The sequence below is a fragment of the Ranitomeya imitator genome, chromosome 2 (genome assembly GCF_032444005.1).
Source record: "Ranitomeya imitator isolate aRanImi1 chromosome 2, aRanImi1.pri, whole genome shotgun sequence".
Lineage (NCBI taxonomy): Eukaryota > Metazoa > Chordata > Amphibia > Anura > Dendrobatidae > Ranitomeya > Ranitomeya imitator.
The window spans coordinates 391,949,715-391,969,947 of record NC_091283.1 but is presented as its reverse complement, the minus strand read 5'-3'; the positions used below and the strand labels follow the sequence as shown (position 1 = coordinate 391,969,947).

General features: G+C 48.1%; 1 protein-coding gene across 2 annotated transcripts in view; it reads right to left on the bottom strand.

Annotated features, from left to right (window-relative positions):
• The window catches only part of LOC138667007 (zinc finger protein 84-like), a 57,646-nt gene extending 37,426 nt beyond the window's left edge, over positions 1–20,220 (bottom strand). Inside the window, exon 1 of one of the 2 annotated variants that reach the window (XM_069755230.1) lies at positions 20,145–20,220. The gene's annotated coding sequence lies outside the window, so the exon portion shown is untranslated. The remainder of the gene's footprint in view (positions 1–20,144) is intronic. The other variant, XM_069755229.1, reaches the window with a different exon arrangement.
• Between the last annotated feature and the right edge of the window lie 13 nt (positions 20,221–20,233).

Genomic DNA, 20,233 nt, shown 5'->3' with positions numbered 1-20,233 from the left:
CAGGACTGGATTTTCCTTTCCTTTTTATTTTTCAAAAGAAAATATGGTGCAAACAAAAGAAAAATTTACATGGTCGACATGACCGAGATGACGCGTTTCGACTGCACTAGGCAGTCTTACTCACGAGTGAGGTAAGGGCGAGGCCGGCGTCTGAGCCCCAGGTGGATTAGCATAGAGCAACTGGGTGAGCTGGAATTAAGTTTCTATATGTATAATTTTTATATTTTGATTACTGGTCTCATACATTGCAGTACTTGTGAGTAGGGTTGAGCGAAACGGGTCGTTCATTTTCAAAAGTCGCCGACTTTTAGCAAAGTCGGGTTTCATGAAACCCGTTCCGACCCCTGTGAGGGGTCGGCCATGCGGTACGCGACTTTCGCGCCAAAGTCGCGTTTCAATGACGCGAAAAGCGCCATTTCTCAGCCAATGAAGGTAAACGCAGAGTGTGGGCAGCGTGATGACATAGGTCCTGGTCCCCACCATCTTAGAGAAGGGCATTGAAGTGATTGGCTTGCTGTCTGCGGCGTCACAGGGGCTATAAAGGGGCGTTCCCGCCGACCGCCATGTTACTGCTGCTGATCTGAGCTTAGGGAGAGGTTGCTGCCGCTTCGTCAGAAGCAGGGATAGCGTTAGGCAGGGTCCATTAACCACCAAACCGCTTGTGCTGTAGCGATTTCCACTGCCCAACACCACCTTCGGTGTGCAGGGACAGTGGAAGCTACATTTTTTTTTTTTTCCCCTCAGCGCTGTAGCTCATTGGGCTGCCCTAGAAGGCTCCCTGATAGCTGCATTGCTGTGTGTACGCCGCTGTGCAAACCAACTGCTTTTTTCAAAGCACAAATCCTCTTGTTCCTTCCTTTCTGCACAGCTATCTTTTTTGTTTGTCCACACTTTTTATTTCATTTGTGCATCAGTCCACTCCTTATTGCTGCCTGCCATACCTGGCTGAGATTACTGCAGGGAGATAGTAATTGTTGGACACTCCCTGTTTTTTTTGTGGGAGATTAAGATTGACATTTCTGCTAGAGTGCCATCCCTGTGTGTGCCATCTCTCACTCAGTGAGCCATAGAAAGCCTATTTATTTTTTTGCTTGATTTGGGTTATAAAATCTACCTGAAAAAATCAATAAATCAATCAGTGGGAGATTAATATTGGCCTTTGGGCTTGTGTGCCAGTCCTAAGCGTGCCATCTCTCTCTCTCAGATAGTGGGCCATAGAAAGCCTATTTATTATTTTTTTTATTGGGTTTATAAATTTTCCCTGGAACAAAAAAAAAAAAAAGTGGGAGATTAATATTGGCCTCTGGGCTTGTGTGCCAGTCCTGAGCGTGCCATCTCTCTCACAAATAGTGGGCCATAGAAAGCCTATTTATTTATTTTTTTTGGTTTTATAAATTCTCCCTGAAAAGAAAAGGGAGATTAATATTGGCTTTTGGGCTTGTGTGCCAGTCCTAAGCGTGCCATCTCTCTCTCTCAGATAGTGGGCCATAGAAAGCCTATTTATTATTTTTTTTATTGGGTTTATAAATTTTCCCTGGAACAAAAAAAAAAAGTGGGAGATTAATATTGGCCTCTGGGCTTGTGTGCCAGTCCTGAGCGTGCCATCTCTCTCACAAATAGTGGGCCATAGAAAGCCTATTTTTTTTTTTTTTGTTTTATAAATTCTCCCTGAAAAAAAAAAGGGAGATTAATATTGGCCTTTGGGCTTGTGTGCCAGTCCTGAGCGTGCCATCTCTCTCACAAATAGTGGGCCATAGAAAGCCTATTTATGTTTTTGGTTGATTTGGGTTCTAAATTCTACCTGAAAAAATCAATAAATCAATCAGTGGGAGATAAATATTGGCCTCTGGGCTTGTGTGCCACTCCTGACTCCTGTGTGCGTCATCTCTCACTCAGTGGGCCATAGAAAGCCTTTTTTGTTTTATTTGTTTTCTAAACTCTCCCTGAAAAAATCATTTTATTTTATTTGGTTTCTAAATTCTTCCTGAAAAAATCATTTTATTCTATTATTTTTTTTTCCTAAAGTCTCCCTGAAAAAAAAAACAAAAACAAATCAGTGGGAGATTAATATTGCCCTTTCTGCTTGTGTGCCAGTCTTGACTCCTGGGTGTGCCATCTCTCTCTCTCTCTCTCCAATTGTGGGCCATAGAAAGCCTATTATTTTTTTAGCTTGATTTGGGTTCCAAAATCTACCTGAAAAAATCACTACATCAATCAGTGGGAGATAAATATTGGCCTCTGGGCTTGTGTGCCACTCCTGACTCCTGTGTGCGTCATCTCTCACTCAGTGGGCCATAGAAAGCCTTTTTTTGTTTTATTTGTTTTCTAAATTCTCCCTGAAAAAATCATTTTATTTTATTTGGTTTCTAAATTCTTCCTGAAAAAATCATTTTATTCTATTATTTTTTTTTCCTAAAGTCTCCCTGAAAAAAACAAACAAAAACAAATCAGTGGGAGATTAATATTGCCCTTTCTGCTTGTGTGCCAGTCTTGACTCCTGGGTGTGCCATCTCTCTCTCTCTCTCCAATTGTGGGCCATAGAAAGCCTATTATTTTTTTAGCTTGATTTGGGTTCCAAAATCTACCTGAAAAAATCACTACATCAATCAGTGGGAGATAAATATTGGCCTCTGGGCTTGTGTGCCACTCCTGACTCCTGTGTGCGTCATCTCTCACTCAGTGGGCCATAGAAAGCCTTTTTTTGTTTTATTTGTTTTCTAAATTCTCCCTGAAAAAATCATTTTATTTTATTTGGTTTCTAAATTCTTCCTGAAAAAATCATTTTATTCTATTATTTTTTTTTCCTAAAGTCTCCCTGAAAAAAAAACAAAAACAAATCAGTGGGAGATTAATATTGCCCTTTCTGCTTGTGTGCCAGTCTTGACTCCTGGGTGTGCCATCTCTCTCTCTCTCTCCAATTGTGGGCCATAGAAAGCCAATTATTTTTTTAGCTTGATTTGGGTTCCAAAATCTACCTGAAAAAATCACTACATCAATCAGTGGGAGATAAATATTGGCCTCTGGGCTTGTGTGCCACTCCTGACTCCTGTGTGCGTCATCTCTCACTCAGTGGGCCATAGAAAGCCTTTTTTTGTTTTATTTGTTTTCTAAATTCTCCCTGAAAAAATCATTTTATTTTATTTGGTTTCTAAATTCTTCCTGAAAAAATCATTTTATTCTATTATTTTTTTTTCCTAAAGTCTCCCTGAAAAAAAAACAAAAACAAATCAGTGGGAGATTAATATTGCCCTTTCTGCTTGTGTGCCAGTCTTGACTCCTGGGTGTGCCATCTCTCTCTCTCTCCAATTGTGGGCCATAGAAAGCCTATTATTTTTTTAGCTTGATTTGGGTTCCAAAATCTACCTGAAAAAATCACTACATCAATCAGTGAGAGATAAATATTGGCCTCTGGGCTTGTGTGCCACTCCTGACTCCTGTGTGCGTCATCTCTCACTCAGTGGGCCATAGAAAGCCTTTTTTTGTTTTATTTGTTTTCTAAATTCTCCCTGAAAAAATCATTTTATTTTATTTGGTTTCTAAATTCTTCCTGAAAAAATCATTTTATTCTATTATTTTTTTTTCCTAAAGTCTCCCTGAAAAAAAAAAAAAACAAATCAGTGGGAGATTAATATTGCCCTTTCTGCTTGTGTGCCAGTCTTGACTCCTGGGTGTGCCATCTCTCTCTCTCTCTCTCCAATTGTGGGCCATAGAAAGCCTATTATTTTTTTAGCTTGATTTGGGTTCCAAAATCTACCTGAAAAAATCACTACATCAATCAGTGAGAGATAAACATTGGCCTCTGGGCTTGTGTGCCACTCCTGACTCCTGTGTGCGTCATCTCTCACTCAGTGGGCCATAGAAAGCCTTTTTTTGTTTTATTTGTTTTCTAAATTCTCCCTGAAAAAATCATTTTATTTTATTTGGTTTCTAAATTCTTCCTGAAAAAATCATTCTATTCTATTATTTTTTTTTCCTAAAGTCTCCCTGAAAAAAAAACAAAAAACAAATCAGTGGGAGATTAATATTGCCCTTTCTGCTTGTGTGCCAGTCTTGACTCCTGGGTGTGCCATCTCTCTCTCTCTCTCCAATTGTGGGCCATAGAAAGCCTATTATTTTTTTAGCTTGATTTGGGTTCCAAAATCTACCTGAAAAAATCACTACATCAATCAGTGGGCGATAAATATTGGCCTCTGGGCTTGTGTGCCACTCCTGACTCCTGTGTGCGTCATCTCTCACTCAGTGGGCCATAGAAAGCCTTTTTTTGTTTTATTTGTTTTCTAAATTCTCCCTGAAAAAATCATTTTATTTTATTTGTTTTCTAAATTCTCCCTGAAAAAATCATTTTATTTTATTTGGTTTCTAAATTCTTCCTGAAAAAATCATTTTATTCTATTATTTTTTTTTCCTAAAGTCTCCCTGAAAAAAAAAAAAAAATCAAATCAGTGGGAGATTAATATTTACATTTGTGCTTCAGTGACAGTCCTGCGTGTGTGGCATCTCTCTCATTTGTTGCCACCAACAACAGAGTGTGTAACATTGTGCCTGATTTTCGTTGTGGTCTCACTCACCTGTAAAGGGGTAGCTAAATCATACTGAAGTTATAGCTCACCGTGTAAGTTGTGTGACAGCAACAAATACCGTTAGTTTGTTTACGTTTTTAAAACAATGAGGAAGTCTGGTGGAAGAGGTCGTGGCCGGGGGCGTTCATTGTCAGCTGGTAATGAGGGTAGTGGTAGTGGTGGAGCATCAGCTGGTCGTGGGAAAAAAAATATTGCACCTAAGTCTGGAGCTGTGGAGCCAGGTTCGTCGTCTGGCTACACAAGGCCTCGAACACTCCCTTTTCTGGGAGTAGGAAAACCGCTTTTAAAGCCGGAGCAGCAAGAGCAAGTTTTGGCTTATCTTGCTGACTCAGCCTCTAGCTCTTTTGCCTCCTCTCGTGAAACTGGTAAATGTCAAAGCAGCGCGTCGTTAGTGGATGTTCACGGTCAGGGACAAGTCGCTTCCTTGTCCTCTTCAGCAAAAACAACAACAGAGAAGAATGCAGCAGGCGACACAACGGGTTACTCCATGGAGCTCTTTACACATACCGTCAGGGCCGTATTTGCCACTAGGCACTTGAGGGCACGTGCCTAGGGCGGCGGGATGCGGGGGGGCGCCCTTGAGCTAGGTTTTTTCCTTTTTTTTTTTTTTTTTTATTTTATAAAACTCCGGGGTCAAGTTTCCGCCCCCCCTCCTCCCTCCCCCCTTCCCGCCCCCCCCCTCCTCCCTCCTTCCCGCCCCCCTCCCTCCCTCCCTGAAGACGTAATACTCACCTTCCTCCAGCGGTGGCTGCAACTGCGTCTCAGCGCCTGCAGCGCGTCCTGTCTTCAGCGGTCACATGGTACCGATCATTAAGGGTGATGAATATGCGCATATTCATCACCCTTAATTAGCGCTACCATGTGACCGCTGAAGACAGGAAGGAAGACGCTGAGATGCCAGGAAGTTCTGTGCTGCGCGCCGGTGAGAGGTAAGTATGACAGGGAAAAAAGTGGGGTGCCGTGCACACAGGGGAGGAGGATGGGGAGCCATGCATACAGGGGAGAAGGATGGGGAGCCGTGCATACAGGGGAGAAGGATGGGGAGTCGTGCATACAGGGGAGAATGATGGGGAGCCGTGCATACAGGGGAGAAGGATGGGGAGTCGTGCATACAGGGGAGAAGGAAGGGGAGCCGTGCATACAGGGGAGAAGGATGGGGAGCCGTGCATACAGGGGAGAAGGATGGGGAGCCGTGCATACAGGGGAGAAGGATGGGGAGCCGTGCATACAGGGGAGAAGGATGGGGAGCCGTGCATACAGGGGAGAAGGATGGGGAGTCGTGCATACAGGGGAGAAGGATGGGGAGCCGTGCACACAGGGGAGAAGGATGGGGAGCCGTGCATACAGGGGAGAAGGATGGGGAGCCGTGCATACAGGGGAGAAGGATGGGGAGCCGTGCATACAGGGGAGGATGGGGAGTCGTGCATACAGGGGAGAAGGATGGGGAGCCGTGCACACAGGGGAGAAGGATGGGGAGCCATGTACACAGGGGAGAAGGATGGGGAGCCGTGCACACAGGGGAGAAGGTTGGGGAGCCGTGCACACAGGGGAGAAGGATGGGGAGCCGTGCACACAGGGGAGAAGGATGGGGAGCCATGTACACAGGGGAGAAGGATGGGGAGCCGTGCACACAGGGGAGAAGGATGGGGAGCCGTGCACACAGGGGAGAAGGATGGGGAGCCGTGCATACAGGGGAGAAGGATGGGGAGCCGTGCATACAGGGGAGAAGGATGGGGAGCCGTGCATACAGGGGAGAAGGATGGGGAGCCATGAACGCAGGGGAGAAGGATGGGGAGCCATGAACGCAGAGTGGGAGGATGGGGGAGCCATGAACGCAGAGTGGGAGGATGGGGGAGCCATGAACGCAGGGGAGAAGGATGGGGGAGCCATGAACGCAGGGGAGAAGGATGGGGAGCCATGAACGCAGAGTGGGAGGATGGGGGAGCCATGCTTGCAGGGGAGAAGGATGGGGGAGCCATGAACGCAGGGTGGGAGGATGGGGGAGGCATGAACGCAGTGTGGGAGGATGGAGTATAAATATGGAGTATAAATACTGGGCCCTATAAGGGGGACACAGTGTGAGAGGACAGTGTGAAGAGGGGACTGGTATAGAAAGGAGAGGACAGTGTGAAGAGCATGTACCATAAGAGGGACAGTGTGGGGGTCATACTTTGTGCAGACAATATAGTGAGGGGCAATTTTTTATTTGGGAGCATTATAATGACACTTGTATCTTTAAGGGCGTCATGTGGAGACTTTCTGCAAAAGAGCGGCGAAGATGGAAGTCTGCAGAGACGGCTGTGGATGAGAAAACTCATCATGGGATCTGGACAAGATGAAGAAAAGGAGAACGGCTCCAGAGGCGACGTCATCTATCAGGTACCTGGATGTAAATGTTATTTGTGATGCTAACTCTCATGTTTTTATATATGTTAGGAGATTTAAAGGGACACTGTCACCTGAATTTGGAGGGAACAATTTTCAGCCATAGGGGTGGGGTTTTCGGGTGTTTGATTCACCCTTTCCATACCCGCTGGCTGCATGCTGGCTGCAATATTGGATTGAAGCTCATTCTCTGTCCTCCGTAGTACATACTGTACCTGCACAATCTGCAATCTTGCCTTGCGCAGGCGTGTACTATGGAGGACAGAGAATGAGCTTCAATCCAATATTGCAGCCAGCATGCAGCCAGCGGGTAAGGAAAGGGTGAATCAAACACCCGAAAGCCCCGCCCCTATGGCTGAAAATTGTTCCCTCCAAATTCAGGTGACAGAGTCCCTTTTAAAGGGGATGTCCAGGCTTGTGATGAGTCTGCAGTCATTCTTTGTGACTGCAGACTTCTGAATTCTCACAGTGCACACTGCACGCTGTCAGGATTCTCTCATGCTGGGGATTTACATTAATGCGATCACGTGCTGACTAGACATGCGTGACCTCCGTCAATGAAAATGAACTGAGCGAGGCCGGGCACATCTAGTCAGAATGTGGTCAGAAGTCTACAAATCACATACTTGTGCTGACATGACCGTCCACCGGCAAGGGAGAATCCTAAAAGTGTGCAGTGCATGCGTTGTGAGAATTCAGAAGCTGCGATGTCAGGACTCAGCTCTGCAAGTTCCAGTAGTCGTCACATGGACACGTCACTCATATGCGATTTTTCAGACTTAGGGTGTGTGTCCACGTTCAGGATTGCATCAGGATTTGGTCAGTATTTTACATCAGTATTTGTAGCCAAAACCAGGAGTGGGTGATAAATACAGAAGTGGAGCATATGGTTCTATTATAGTTTTCCTCTAATTGTTCCACTCCTGGTTTTGGCTACAAATACTGATGAAAAATCCTGACCAAATCCTGATGCAATCCTGAACGTGGACACATACTCTTATGGTCCTGTGACATCGAGCTTCTCTTCTGCTTCTCTTAGTTTTTCACTGAACATTGAGAGCATTAGGGAGAGGAGCTCGTGGGTACATGACTGAGTGTGCAAATCACATATGTCCTTGGCGGAGGGGGGGCACCAAAATGAATTCTTTCCCCGGGTGCCAGAAACCCTAGATACACCTCTGCTGGTATGCTACTGCGAGCGGTGATTACCGGGTGCGTTGGAGGGAGGTCTGTGCACAGGCAGTGAGGCAGGGACTGAGGGTGTGCACAGAGAGGATGGAGACCCGGAGACTGCCCGTCCCAGTCTACGCCGTAGCCTAGAGCCCTCATTATCATAGGAATATGGCAGTTAATAAATTGCTTTTCTGAAGCTTTATAGTGTAGTTTTAGGTCAGGGAGGGTTGGATAGGGATGAGCTAGCAAGGTGCAGGGACAGGTAATGATGGCTACTTGCGAACATGTGCGGCAATTGCGGTTTTGCACTTACGATGATACATAAAACACTGCTAGTAGTGTTTTTTCTCATTGCTGCAAGTACCGCATTTGCCGGATGGCGGCAAAACCGCAAGAGCCGCACATGTCTGTAAGTCCCATAGGGAATGAATGAGGCCGAACGCAGTGTTGCCCTAAGTGATCCATTACGCGGCAGATGCGGAAAAACTGTCGGATCTGCTGCAAAAGGCGACTTTCACATCAGCGATTTTTGCCAAAGTCACTGCCGATAGTGTCATACTCACCAAAGGGGGAGGCAGCACTAAAAGTGCCTAGGGCAGCAGAAACTCTAAATACGGCCCTGCATACCGTCCCTGGCTTAGAAAGTGAAGCAGTTAACAGTCCATGCCCATTACAAGTTGAATCTGACATGGAGTGCCCTGATGCACAGCCACAGCCAGACTACTATGCTGGTCCTTTGACTCAGACCACAACATTGCCCTCGCAGGGTAATGATCAAGAATCAGACCCTGATGAGACTATGTTGCCCCATCACAAACGCTATACCACCGACCAACACGGTGACACAGACGAAGTTGCACACGAGCTACAAGAAGAGGTAATAGATGACCCAGTTCTTGACCCCGATTGGCAGCCATTGGGGGAACAGGGTGCAGGCGGCAGCAGTTCTGAAGCGGAGGAGGAGGGGCCGCAGCAGGCATCAATATCGCAACAGGTTCCATCTGCCGGGCCCGTATCTTGCCCAAAACGCGTGGCAAAGCCAAAACCTGTTGGAGGACAGCGTGGCCATCCGGTTAAAGCTCAGTCTGCAATGCCTGAAAAGGTATCCGATGCTAGAAAGAGTGCAGTCTGGCATTTTTTTAAACAACATCCAATTGATCAGCGCAAAGTCATCTGTCAAAAATGTTCAACTACCTTAAGCAGAGGACAGAATCTGAAAAGTCTCAATACAAGTTGCATGCATAGACATTTAACCACCATGCATTTGCAAGCCTGGACTAACTACCAAACGTCCCTTAAGGTTGTAGCACCCTCGGCCAATGAAGCTAGTCAGCAACGCAACATCCCTTCCGGCAGTGTAGGGCCACCATTTTCCGCACCACCTGCAGTATCTGTGCAGGTTTCTTTGCCAGGCCAAAGCAGTCAGGGTCAGGGAATCACCAGTTTCGTAGTAGGAAACACTGCATCTAGGGCACCAGCGGCAACAATACCATCTCCCACCGTCTCTCAGTCTGCCATGTCCACCGGCACCCCCGCTAGTTCCACGATCTCCAGCTCTCCAGTCCAGCTCACCCTACATGAGACTATGGTTAGAAAAAGGAAGTACTTAGCCTCGCATCCGCGTACACAGGGTTTGAACGCCCACATAGCTAAACTAATCTCGTTAGAGATGATGCCCTACCGGTTAGTTGAAAGCGAAGCTTTCAAAGCCCTGATGGACTACGCTGTACCACGCTACGAGCTACCCAGTCGACACTTTTTTTCCAGAAAAGCCATCCCAGCCCTCCACCAGCATGTTAAAGAGCGCATCGTCCATGCACTCAGGCAATCTGTGAGCACAAAGGTGCACCTGACAATAGATGCATGGACCAGTAGGCATGGCCAGGGACGTTACGTGTCCATCACGGCACACTGGGTGAATGTTGTGGATGCAGGGTCCACAGGGGACAGCAAGTTTGGGACAGTTCTGCCTAGCCCACGGTCTAGGAAACAGTTGGCTGTAGCCGTTCGCACCCCCTCCTCCTCCTCTTCATCCTCCTGCAGAAGCGAGAGCTCGTCCACAGACCGCAGTCGCACAACCACTCCATCCGCAGCTGCCACTGTTGCACACCAGGTCTCCCATTATGGGGCAGCTACTGGCAAACGTCAGCAGGCTGTATTGGCTATGAAGTGTTTGGGCGACAACAGACACACCGCGGAAGTTCTGTCCGAGTTCTTGCAGAAAGAAACGCAGTCGTGGCTGGGCACTGTAGATCTTGAGGCAGGCAAGGTAGTTAGTGATAACGGAAGGAATTTCATGGCTGCCATCTCCCTTTCCCAACTGAAACACATTCCTTGCCTGGCTCACACCTTAAACCTGGTGGTGCAGTGCTTCCTGAAAAGTTATCCGGGGTTATCCGACCTGCTCCTCAAAGTGCGTGGACTTTGCTCACATATCCGCCGTTCGCCCGTACACTTCAGCCGTATGCAGACCTTTCAGCGTTCTTTGAACCTTCCCCAGTATCGCCTAATCATAGACGTTGCAACAAGGTGGAACTCAACACTGCACATGCTTCAGAGACTGTGCGAACAGAGGCGGGCTGTTATGTTTTTGTGGGAGGATACACATACACGGGCAGGCAGTAGGATGGCAGACATGGAGTTGTCAGGTGTGCAGTGGTCGAAGATTCAAGACATGTGTCAAGTCCTTCAGTGTTTTGAGGAATGCACACGGCTGGTTAGTGCAGACAACGCCATAATAAGCATGAGCATCCCCCTAATGCGTCTGCTGATGCAAAGTTTGACGCACATAAAGGATCAGGCGTCTGCAGCTGAGGAAGAGGAAAGCCTTGATGACAGTCAGCCATTGTCTGGCCAGGGCAGTGTACAGGACGAGTTAGCGCGCGAAGAGGAGGAGGAGGACGAGGAGGATGATGGGGATGATTATATTTTTAATGAGGAAGCTTTTCCGGGGCCACTGGAAATTGGTGGAGCGGCAAGGCCGGGTTCTGGTTTTTGGAGGGACACAAGTGACGTGGATTTGCCTGAAACTGCCCCTCAACCAAGCACAACCGCAGATTTGAGAACTGGAACTTTGGCCTACATGGCGGATTATGCCTTACGTATCCTCAAAAGGGACACACGCATAACTAAAATGATGAACAATGACGATTACTGGTTGGCCTGCCTCCTTGATCCTCGCTATAAAGGCAAATTGCAAAATATAATGCCACATGAGAACTTGGAACTAATATTAGCAACCAAACAATCAACTCTTGTTGACCGTTTGCTTCTGGCATTCCCTGCACACAGCGCCCGTGATCGTTCTCACACGAGCTGCAGGGGCCAGCAGACCAGAGGAGTTAGAGGGGCAGAAATCAGAAGTGGCGTTGGCCAGAGGGGTTTTCTGACCAGGTTGTGGAGTGATTTTGCTATGACCGCAGACAGGACAGGTACTGCAGCATCAATTCAAAGTGACAGGAGACAACATTTGTCCAGTATGGTTACAAACTATTTTTCATCCCTTATCGATGTTCTCCCTCAACCGTCATTCCCATTTGATTACTGGGCATCAAAATTAGACACCTGGCCAGAATTGGCAGAATATGCATTGCAGGAGCTTGCTTGCCCGGCAGCTAGTGTTCTATCAGAAAGAGTATTCAGTGCTGCAGGTTCAATACTAACAGAAAAAAGGACTCGTCTGGCTACCCAAAATGTAGATGATCTAACCTTCATTAAAATGAACCACAACTGGATTTCGAAATCTTTTGCCCCACCTTGCCCGGCTGACACCTAGCTTTCCTATGAAAAGGTCTTGCCTGTGGACTATTCTGAATGCCTTTTGCAATCTCGTAATTTTCTGCACCTGATTGTCCAGCATACGACATGTTTACACCTCACTAAATGGCCAAACTCCCCACACGGGGCCGTGGTATCGACACTTGGCGACAGCACCCGTGAGGGTGCTGTTTGTCTGAAGAGGTGGGTGTGCCCGCTTTTGGTCGACGGCACTGCCACTGGGTCCCTCCTAGTACAATAAAGTGTCTCTGGCGGTGGTGGTGCGCACCCAACGTCAGACACACCGTTGTAATATGAGGGGCCCTGGGCCTGTACCGCCGGCCACAAGACAGTTCCCCCCCCAGCTCAAACAGTGCTCTACCACTTGCAAAATTATCTCACAGCTCCACCAATGTTTAGTCTATGCGCTGACATCCTTCAATGCCTGCCACTCACAATACCATTGTATTGACATTTTTGTTATGTTAGGCCTTCGAAGCCTGTCTGCGGTCACTCCTTCCACTATGCCTCCACTGACCACACCACTGCTGCCCGTGTACCCCTGGAACCAATTTAAAATTGCCTACAGCCAGCCCAATTTTTTTATTTTAGGCCTTCAATGCCTGTCTGCGGTCACTCCTTCCACTAGGCCTCCACTGACCACACCACTGCTGCCCGTGTACCCCTGGAACCAATTTAAAATTGCCTACAGCCATGTGTTATTATTTTAGGCCTTCGATGCCTGTCTGCGGTCACTCCTTCCACTAGGCCTCCACTGACCACACCACTGCTGCCCGTGTACCCCTGGAACCAATTTAAAATTGCCTACAGCCAGCCCAATTTTTTTATTTTAGGCCTTCGATGCCTGTCTGCGGTCACTCCTTCCACTAGGCCTCCACTGACCACACCACTGCTGCCCGTGTACCCCTGGAACCAATTTAAAATTGCCTACAGCCATGTGTTATTATTTTAGGCCTTCGATGCCTGTCTGCGGTCACTCCTTACAATATGCCTCCACTGACCACACCACTGCTGCCCGTGTACCCCTGGAACCAATTTAAAATTGCCTACAGCCAGCCCAATTTTTTTATTTTAGGCCTTCGATGCCTGTCTGCGGTCACTCCTTCCACCAGGCCTCCACTGACCACACCACTGCTGCCCGTGTACCCCTGGAACCAATTTAAAATTGCCTACAGCCATGTGTTATTATTTTAGGCCTTCGATGCCTGTCTGCGATCACTCCTTCCACTAGGCCTCCACTGACCACACCACTGCTGCCCGTGTACCCCTGGAACCAATTTAAAATTGCCTACAGCCAGCCCAATTTTTTTATTTTAGGCCTTCGATGCCTGTCTGCGGTCACTCCTTCCACTAGGCCTCCACTGACCACACCACTGCTGCCCGTGTACCCCTGGAACCAATTTAAAATTGCCTACAGCCATGTGTTATTATTTTAGGCCTTCGATGCCTGTCTGCGGTCACTCCTTACAATATGCCTCCACTGACCACACCACTGCTGCCCGTGTACCCCTGGAACCAATTTAAAATTGCCTACAGCCAGCCCAATTTTTTTATTTTAGGCCTTCGATGCCTGTCTGCGGTCCGTTCTTTCTACTACTACTACACTGACCAGGCCACTGCTGCCCGTGTACCCCTGGAACCAATTTAAAATTGCCTACAGCCATGTGTTATTATTTTAGGCCTTCGATGCCTGTCTGCGGTCACTCCTTCCACTAGGCCTCCACTGACCACACCACTGCTGCCCGTGTACCCCTGGAACCAATTTAAAATTGCCTACAGCCATGTGTTATTATTTTAGGCCTTCGATGCCTGTCTGCGGTCACTCCTTCCACTAGGCCTCCACTGACCACACCACTGCTGCCCGTGTACCCCTGGAACCAATTTAAAATTGCCTACAGCCATGTGTTATTATTTTAGGCCTTTGATGCCTGTCTGCGGTCACTCCTTACAATATGCCTCCACTGACCACACCACTGCTGCCCGTGTACCCCTGGAACCAATTTAAAATTGCCAACAGCAATGTGTTATTATGTTAGGCCTTCGATGCCTGTTTGCGGTCACTCCTTCCAATAGTTCTCCACTGACCAGACCAATGCTGGCCGTGTACCCCTGGAACCCAGCTGAAAGTGCATGTAGCCTCCTTTTTTTCTTTGTTTTATATTTAGAAAGCCCAGATGAACTACACTGTGCAACGGTTCAAGCTACCCAGTCGACATTTCTTTTGCGAGAAAAGCCATCCCAGCCCTCCACCGGCATGAAAAAGTCTGCATTGTCATAGCACTCAGGCAATCAAACAGTAGAAAGGTGCACCTGACAAGTGACGCATGGACCAGTAGGCATGTCCACAAAAAGTTACGTGTCCATTACGGTGCACTGGGTTAATGTGTTGGATGCATGGTCCACAGGGGACAGCCTACAAAGTCTGTCTGCAGTCCCTAATTCCAATTTTCCTCCGCTGACCACACCACTGCTGCCCGTGTACCCCTGGAACCAATTTTACAGTGTCTACAGCCTAATTTTGTTATGTTAGGCCTACTACGCCTGTCTGCGGTCCCTCCTTCCAATACTCGTCCACTGACCACACCACTGCTGCCCGTGGACCCCTGGAACCTATTTTTAATTGCATAGAGCATCCTTTTTTTAATAGTAGGCGTACAAAGTCTGTCTGCGGTCCACTATTGAAATTGTCCTCCACTGCCCAGAGCACTGCTGCTTGTGTACCCCTGTAACTTTTTTAAGCTGCAGTGAGCCACATTTTTGGGTTAAGTCCTACTACCTGTGTCTGTCTGCGCCACTCAAAACAGCTGTGTTCCTTTGAAAAAAGCTGAGCGTCAATAGTCTTGTTTTCAGCCTCTAGGAATTTTAAAACTGCATTGGGGGTACAACTTTGGTAGGGCCTACTAATGGTGTCTGCCTCCCCAAGGTGTGCCCCAGGTTTCCTCGCCATTGCTTCGATCTTAATGCTCTCGTTTAGTAGTTGTTGGAAACTACACTGCATTAGGCCTACAAATTGGGTATGGGGTGTAGAGAGATGGTGTGTTCCACTCCAAGGTGTTCTCCAGGTTGCCTTTCCTGAGCTTCGATCTTCATGCTCTCGTTTAGTAGTTGTTGGAAACTACACTGCATTAGGCCTACAAATTGGGTATGGGGTGTAGAGAGATGGTGTGTTCCACTCCAAGGTGTTCTCCAGGTTGCCTTTCCTGAGCTTCGATCTTCCGGCTCTCGTTTAGTAGTTCTTGGAAACTACACTGCATTAGGCCTACAATTGGGTATGGGGTGTAGAGAGATGGTGTGTTCCACTCCAAGGTGTTCTCCAGGTTGCCTTTCCTGAGCTTCGATCTTCCGGCTCTCGTTTAGTAGTTGTTGGAAACTACGCTGCATTAGGCCTACAAATTGGGTATGGGGTGTAGAGAGATGGTGTGTTCCACTCCAAGGTGTTCTCCAGGTTACCTTTCCTGAGCTCCGATCTTCCGGCTCTCGTTTAGTAGTTGTTGGAAACAACACTGCATTAGGCCTACAAATTGGGTATGGGGTGTAGAGAGATGGTGTGTTCCACTCCAAGGTGTTCTCCAGGTTGCCTTTCCTGAGCTTCGATCTTCCGGCTCTCGTTTAGTAGTTGTTGGAAACTACGCTGCATTAGGCCTACAAATTGGGTATGGGGTGTAGAGAGATGGTGTGTTCCACTCCAAGGTGTTCTCCAGGTTACCTTTCCTGAGCTCCGATCTTCCGGCTCTCGTTTAGTAGTTGTTGGAAACTACACTGCATTAGGCCTACAAATTGGGTATGGGGTGTAGAGAGATGGTGTGTTCCACTCCAAGGTGTTCTCCAGGTTGCCTTTCCTGAGCTTCAATCTTCCGGCTCTCGTTTAGTAGTTGTTGGAAACTACGCTGCATTAGGCCTACAAATTGGGTATGGGGTGTAGAGAGATGGTGTGTTCCACTCCAAGGTGTTCTCCAGGTTACCTTTCCTGAGCTCCGATCTTCCGGCTCTCGTTTAGTAGTTGTTGGAAACTACACTGCATTAGGCCTACAAATTGGGTATGGGGTGTAGAGAGATGGTGTGTTCCACTCCAAGGTGTTCTCCAGGTTGCCTTTCCTGAGCTTCGATCTTCCGGCTCTCGTTTAGTAGTTGTTGGAAACTACGCTGCATTAGGCCTACAAATTGGGTATGGGGTGCAGAGAGATGGTGTGTTCCACTCCAAGGTGTTCCCCAGGTTTCCTCGCCAATGCTTCGATCTTCATGCTCTCGTTTAGTAGTTGTTGGAAACTACACTGCATTAGGCCTACAAATTGGGTATGGGGTGTAGAGAGATGGTGTGTTCCACTCCAAGGTGTTCTCCAGGTTGCCTTTCCTGAGCTTCGATCTTCCGGCTCTCGTTTAGTAGTTCTTGGAAACTACACTGCATTAGGCCTACAAATTGGGTATGGGGTGTAGAGAGATGGTGTGTTCCACTCCAAGGTGTTCTCCAGGTTGCCTTTCCTGAGCTTCGATCTTCCGGCTCTCGTTTAGTAGTTGTTGGAAACTACGCTGCATTAGGCCTACAAATTGGGTATGGGGTGTAGAGAGATGGTGTGTTCCACTCCAAGGTGTTCTCCAGGTTACCTTTCCTGAGCTCCGATCTTCCGGCTCTCGTTTAGTAGTTGTTGAAAACTACACTGCATTAGGCCTACAAATTGGGTATGGGGTGTAGAGAGATGGTGTGTTCCACTCCAAGGTGTTCTCCAGGTTGCCTTTCCTGAGCTTCGATCTTCCGGCTCTCGTTTAGTAGTTGTTGGAAACTACGCTGCATTAGGCCTACAAATTGGGTATAGGGTGTAGAGAGATGGTGTGTTCCACTCCAAGGTGTTCCCCAGGTTTCCTCGCCAATGCTTCGATCTTCATGCTCTCGTTTAGTAGTTGTTGGAAACTACACTGCATTAGGCCTACAAATTGGGTATGGGGTGTAGAGAGATGGTGTGTTCCACTCCAAGGTGTTCTCCAGGTTGCCTTTCCTGAGCTTCGATCTTCCGGCTCTCGTTTAGTAGTTCTTGGAAACTACACTGCATTAAGCCTACAAATTGGGTATGGGGTGTAGAGAGATGGTGTGTTCCACTCCAAGGTGTTCTCCAGGTTGCCTTTCCTGAGCTTCGATCTTCCGGCTCTCGTTTAGTAGTTGTTGGAAACTACGCTGCATTAGGCCTACAAATTGGGTATGGGGTGTAGAGAGATGGTGTGTTCCACTCCAAGGTGTTCCCCAGGTTTCCTCGCCAATGCTTCGATCTTCATGCTCTCATTTAGTAGTTGTTGGAAACTACACTGCATTAGGCCTACAAATTGGGTATGGGGTGTAGAGAGATGGTGTGTTCCACTCCAAGGTGTTCTCCAGGTTGCCTTTCCTGAGCTTCGATCTTCCGGCTCTCGTTTAGTAGTTGTTGGAAAGTACGCTGCATTAGGCCTACAAATTGGGTATGGGGTGTAGAGAGATGGTGTGTTCCACTCCAAGGTGTTCTCCAGGTTGCCTTTCCTGAGCTTCGATCTTCATGCTCTCGTTTAGTAGTTGTTGGAAACTACACTGCATTAGGCCTACAAATTGGGTATGGGGTGTAGAGAGATGGTGTGTTCCACTCCAAGGTGTTCTCCAGGTTGCCTTTCCTGAGCTTCGATCTTCCGGCTCTCGTTTAGTAGTTGTTGGAAACTACGCTGCATTAGGCCTACAAATTGGGTATGGGGTGTAGAGAGATGGTGTGTTCCACTCCAAGGTGTTCTCCAGGTTGCCTTTCCTGAGCTTCGATCTTCCGGCTCTCGTTTAGTAGTTGTTGGAAACTATGCTGCATTAGGCCTACAAATTGGGTATGGGGTGTAGAGAGATGGTGTTATACACTCCAAGGTGTTCTCCAGGTTGCCTTTCCTGAACTTCTATCTTCAGGCTCTCATTAAATTGTGGTTAAACGGAACAACTGCATTTGGCGTACTAGTTGGTTTGGGGCCTACTATCGGTGTCTGCCACTCCTTGCTGTTCTCCTGGTTTCCTGTCCTGACATTCCATTTTCAGGCTCTCGTTAAGTAGTTGTTAATGTTAGACTGCATTTGGCCTAATAGTTGGGTTTGGGCCTACTATCGGTGTCTGCCACTCCTTGCTGTTCTCCTCCACTGAACAAAGCTGTGCCGCCTGTTTACTACGGTTGCCAATTTTGAACTGCATTTCGACTACTTACTGATTTGGGCCTACTCTCTGTGTCAGCCTCTCATTCCAGTTGTCCTCCACTGCAATGCCCCCTGGTTAGTCCTGTGTTACCAATTTTGAACTGCATTTAGCCCACTTTATTCTTTGGGCCTATATCTGTGTTTCCTCCTCATCCTGCCCATTGCCCAGCCAGTGATAGATGAGTCTGCTGGTACATTGACCCATAACGCAAAATTCCCCGTGCACGCTACACAGCAAGATTGTGACCCTGCTGAAAGTCAGGTTCCTCTTCCCGCATACCATACCACCTTACACGGGGACAAAGAGGAAGGTGCAGATGAAAGTGCAGGTTCCTTCATCAGGTGGGGGGAGGAATACTAGTTGGCGACGTCACTGGCACAGGGCCTCTCATAGTACGCAAAAGTGTTGCTGCCGGTGGGAGGCGCCCCCGCCATGCAAACACACCGCTGTACTTTGAGGGGCCCTGTGCCAGTGCCAATGCCAACGAGTGGGCCCCCCCTGCTTGCTCAGGATCACAGCACTTGCAAAGTTGAAATACTTACCTCTCCCTGCTCCACTGCCGTGACGTGGTCCAGATTTACTGGGCCCACTAATTACTTGAACCAGCCCTACCCCCCACAACTTTAGCCAAATGACCCCCAATTTCAAATGCCTTCCAATTATTATAAGGTAAATTATGATTGACAAGCTTCTTTAACAAGAATGGATGTTTTTGCCATTAAAATGGGCAGTGTAGGTGTTTTCCTGGCCTCCACTCACTGCCGACTATGCTCCCCCATTGACTTGCATTGGGTTTCGTGTTTCGGGCGATACCCGACTTTTCGCGATAATCGGCCGATTCCACTCGACTCGACTTCTAAGATAGTCGGGTTTCGCGAAACACGGCTCGACTCTAAAAAGGTCAAGGTCGCTCAACCCTACTTGTGAGAGTCCACTTATAGCTGAATCTCACAGGCTACGGTACCTTGGGGTCATCACATGACCCCAGAGTGGCGTATCGGTGGTTAAGGGGTTAATATAACATATTTTATATGTTGTGTCCTGGAGCACAGCAATGTTTGGCCACAGGTAAAGGGTTTTCTGTCTGTAATCATGTGGCAGTGTGACTCCATCCTCGCTCTCAGTTTCTGTAACAGAAACCCCCAATAGGACATATAGTGCACAAAATTAAGTACACCCCATTGGAAGAACATGTGAATGTCCTGGGAATATTATAGCCTTGCTATGTGTTGGGGATCTGTATCCTGTCTGTGGTCATTACGAGTGCAGGTTTTACAGCTCTTCACTTTAATACACAAGTGATCATCAGAGCAAATGTGCAGAGTCCCGGTGCCCCCCAGGACTGAGTCCTGTCCCCTCTATCACACAGTCCTGCTCCCCATTACCGCTCACCAGTGCAGACTTCTCCCTTCAGCTCTTACATGTGGAGCCGGCTGTACCCTAATGTGCAGAGTCCCGGTGCCCCCCAGGACTGAGTCCTGTCCCCTCTATCACACAGTCCCTGCACCCCCATTACCGCTCACCAGTACAGACTTCTCCCTTCAGCTCTTACATGTGGAGCCGGCTGTACCCTAATGTGCAGAGTCCCGGTGCCCCCCAGGACTGAGTCCTGTCCTCTCTATCACACAGTCCCTGCCCCCCATTACCGCTCACCAGTGCAGACTTCTCCCTTCAGCTCTTACATGTGGAGCCGGCTGTACCCTAATGTGCAGAGTCCCGGTGCCCCCCAGGACTGAGTCCTGTCCCCTCTATCACACAGTCCCTGCTCCCCCATTACCGCTCACCAGTGCAGACTTCTCCCTTCAGCTCTTACATGTGGAGCCGGCTGTACCCTAATGTGCAGAGTCCCGGTGCCCCCCAGGACTGAGTCCTGTCCCCTCTATCACACAGTCCCTGCTCCCCCATTACCACTCACCAGTGCAGACTTCTCCCTTCAGCTCTTACATGTGGAGCCGGCTGTACCCTAATGTGCAGAGTCCCGGTGCCCCCCAGGACTGAGTCCTGTCCCCTCTATCACACAGTCCTGCTCCCCCATTACCGCTCACCAGTGCAGACTTCTCCCTTCAGCTCTTACATGTCCCGGCTTCCTGCACAGAAATCCCTTCACTTCCTACATGCCCCCTTCCTGCTCCTC